Source organism: Bison bison, unplaced genomic scaffold, assembly GCF_000754665.1.
Source record: "Bison bison bison isolate TAMUID 2011002044 unplaced genomic scaffold, Bison_UMD1.0 scf7180017864533, whole genome shotgun sequence".
Taxonomy (NCBI): Eukaryota; Metazoa; Chordata; class Mammalia; order Artiodactyla; family Bovidae; genus Bison; species Bison bison.
In genome coordinates this window covers 13,354,358-13,358,488 of record NW_011495082.1, presented here as the reverse complement: position 1 = coordinate 13,358,488, position 4,131 = coordinate 13,354,358, and the positions used below count along the sequence as shown (strand labels likewise).

At 41.4% G+C, this 4,131-nt stretch overlaps 1 pseudogene; it reads right to left on the bottom strand.

Moving 5' to 3' along the window:
* Window positions 1-4,131, bottom strand: part of LOC104982581 — a 199,708-nt pseudogene that overhangs the window by 85,292 nt on the left and 110,285 nt on the right.

Below are 4,131 nucleotides of genomic sequence, written 5' to 3'. Positions count from 1 at the left end.
ACGTACTCCTTTTCCTATTTGGAACCAGTCTGTTGTTTCATGTCCAGTTCTAACTGTTGGTTCCTGACCTGCATACAGATTTCTCAAGAGGCAGGTCAGGTGATCTGGTATTCCCATCTCTTTCAGAATTTCCCACAGTTTATTGTGATCCACACAGTCAAAGGCTTTGGCATAGTCAATAAGGCAGAAATAGATGTTTGTCTGGAACTCTCTTGCTTTTTCGATGATCCAGCAGATGTTGGCAATTTGATCTCCAGTTCCTCTGCCTTTTCTAAAACCAGCTTGAACAAACCATATCAATTTAATCGCATAATCCAAGACTAGAATTTCCCAACTCCCAATCATGGTTCTTTCCAATAATCAAACTGGCTCTGCTATAATCACCTCAGGGTAAAAACAGGCTCTTTTACATCTTTTCCTCCCTTTCTCTTTGACCCAGTGTACAGGATCATGTCTTATACATAGCAGAGTGAAAATCAAATATTTCAGCATATTTGGAGTTATGCTTCATTAAAGCATGACTAACTTTAGCTGGCAAAACATCTTAATTGTAGCTGATTATTTATTCAAAGAAAATCAAAGGGCAATTTCATTGAAGTCAAGAATGCACTTGGATTCAACTTCTATGGAAATGTCTGACCTAAATACATGCTCCTCCTTGAATGTCATGAATCTATTCATCACTTAGCAGTGCCTTTATGGATAGCAGATACAAGAGTCCCAGGAGGTAAATGGTTCTCTCAGAAGAGAAGTTATAAAGATATGCTACCTTTAAAAGATAAGATATGAAGGAGGAAAGGAAATTGATATTTTTATCATCTCTCAGAAGTAAATGAAAATAACTTGGGAATGATAGTATAATATGGCATTAAGCCATGCACTTCACTCACTTTGTCCCCACCAACTGAGGAATAGCTATAAAACTGTTAATTATATGCATAACTGATATGGAATGTTATTAAACCTGGCATTTTGAAAGTGTACTTCTCATTCCTCTGAAAAGTGCATGCAAATGAAAAGAGATGTGAGACTTCTCATTGAGCTAAATAAAGTTAGACAAGAGTTAGATGACTCATTTAACACATTTAGGAAAATGACATGATAGAATACATTTCTAATCTGGGTGACATAAAAGGAAATAGAGCTATATTTGGTCATGTTCAGTGGTTTCCACCTCCATGGCAGAGGAAAATCATCTAATTAATTTGTAGTCTCAAATTAACTTCTCAATCAAGCTATGACCAGGAACAGACAGCCTGGTGTCCCTTCAGTTCTGCTGTACCTGCTACCACTCAAGGGATCTCCAAGGAAAAAGGATGACCCTTGCTGACAGGATAGCAAGCACTTCAAGACTTATTATGTGGAGATAAACCATAATGAAGCATAATGCTGTCTCAACATCTTTGGATTGCTCTACTAGGAATCATTACAAGTTCCAAAGTTGTTCTTTTTTTATATGTGTTTTTAATTTATTTTTATTGAAGGATAATTGCTTTATAGAATTTTGTTGTTTTCTGTCAATCCTCAACATGAATCAGCCATAGGTATACATATATCCCCTCCCTTTTGAACCTCCTTCCCATCTCCCTCCCCATCCCATCCCTCTAGGTTGATACAGAGCCCCTGTTGGAGTTTCCTGAGAGGGTGAGATGTATGGAAAAAGTAACACAGTTCTTGTTTTCCTATAAAAAAAAAATATAGTTTTGCATCATTAGATGTACTTATTTTCTTCTATGTGCCAGGCACTGTGCTTGACATCAGGGATAAATTGTAAACAAAGCTCATATACTCCTGACATTAAACAGACTTTAAATGAATGTAGCACAGCTTCAGCTGCCCATGGTGGGGAACCAAGCCATATGCCTTTGGAAGGGAATCAATCTAGAGAAGGTAAGATGCAACCAAACTGATGTATTGGTTATTTTCTTCAGAACATGTCTTATTCCCCTGCAGAATCAAGAAGAATAAATGAGTTAGATACCTGTTTTCAGAGTACAAAATAATTTGATTCAATTCTAATGTAAGGACAGGGACTTTGTTTTACTATTGCATCCCCAACGTGTAGTGAAGCACTTCAGTTCAGTTCATTTGCTCAGTTGCGTCCGACTCTTTGAGACCCCATGAATCGCAGCACGCCAGGCCTCCCTGTCCATCACGAACTCCCAGAGTTTACCCAAACTCATGTCCATTGAGTCGGCGATTGCCATCCAGCCATCTCATCTTCTGTCATCCCCTTCTCCTCCTGCCCCCAATCCCTCCGAGCATCAGGGTCTTTTCCAATGAGTCAACTCTTCGCATGAGGTGGCCAAAGTATTGGAGTTTCAGCCTCAGCATCAGTCCTTCCAATGAATACCCAGGACTAATCTCCTTTAGGATGGACTGGTTGGATCTCCTTGCAGTCCAAGGGACTCTCAAGAGTCTTCTTCAACACCACAGTTCAAAAGCATCAATTCTTCGGTGCTCAGCTTTCTTTATAATCCAACTCTCACATCCATACATGACCACTGGCACTTAGTACACAGTAAACATTTAAAGACTATGTTAAAAGGAGCACTTCCAGAATGATGGAGTAAGGACCTCCAAAAATCAGTGATCTATAAAAGCAGTGAGAAAACTGGCAGGAAAAAACAAGTCACAATTGAATTTTTCAGAAGTATGGAAACTAACCAACATCTCCAAGAGTGCTTATTCTAGAAAACTGTCTGAATCTCAGTAAGAACACGTTGTATAGAGTTGTAAATGTCACTGTTCCTTTCCCTCTCTCCCCAGCCCCACAGAGCCTCAAAAAGCAGCAGCAGCCTTGGAATCACAGTAGGTGTGATAAACAGCATTCTAGAAACAAATGAAGGGGACTGAGAGTTCTTGCCCTAAAAATGTTATCCACAGAGAATTAAGCTTTGGGCCTGGCTGAAAACGTTTTGGAAGAGCTCCATTCAGAAGGCTTGTCTTCATTTGACCTGACTCAAGTCTTCCTCAGCAAGGAAGTCCAGCTTCAAGGCATTTTTGGAAAACAATTGATAAATATTATTTCATCCCACAGCTAATGAAGCAGCGGTGGGGCAATCAGGAGGTGGCTGCCCAACACCTCCCCACCTCCTCCCTCCTCCAAAAAAAAAATAAGGCCACACAAATATGCAGGCAGTGCACATACACAGAAAACACCAGCAAAGGCTGCAGTCTCTGACATTGTCTGACACTGGGGGCCTGTGCCAGCTGAAACTGCAAGCAAAGGCAGAGTTGACTAGTGCACCTGGCTTCAAGATTTCTGGATCTTCCATGGCTTTGGCAGAAGGGACTGTTCAGACTTCACTGGTGATGGTGCAGAGCAGCTGTCTTTTGACTGTGGCAAGAAAGGCAAGTTGAGTTTTGCTGTCTATTCAGCCCCCTGTCTACAGCAGTTGTAAAACATTGTGTAACTTCGTCTTGACCATCCACACCATCCTGGAGCACTCGATTATGACTCCATGGTAGGTGAGGAGGCCACCTCTGACATCTGCCACTGCAGCCTGGATGCTGAGCTTCCTACCTACACAAGCTTCAACCGGCTCATTGGCCAGACTATGTGCTCCTTCACTGCCTCCCTTCACTTTGACGGTGTCCTCAGTGTGGACATTAAAAAGTTCCAGACCAGTCTGGTACCCGACTTCCACATCTACTTTTACCACGTGACCTATTCATCCAGTGTCTCGCCTGAGAAGCTGCCATAAGCAGCTGTCAGTGGCATTAGAGCTCCTGCCAGAACACCCTCAAGGCCTTTCAGCAAAGAAGGAAACAGTTAGCAATTCAATCCATTTAAGTAAAAGCATCTATTTCTGCTTTATTGACTATGCCAAAGCCTTTGACTGTGTGGATCACAATAAACTGTGGAAAATTCTGAAAGAGATGGGAATACCAGACCACCTGATCTGCCTCTTGAGAAATTTGTATGCAGGTCAGGAAGCAACAGTTAGAACTGGACATGGAACAACAGACTGGTTCCAAATATGAAAAGGAGTTCGTCAAGACTGTATATTGTCACCCTGTTTATTTAACTTATATGCAGAGTACATCATGAGAAACGCTGGGCTGGAAGAAACACAAGCTGGAATCAAGATTGCCGGGAAAAATATCAATAACCTCAGAAATGCAGAT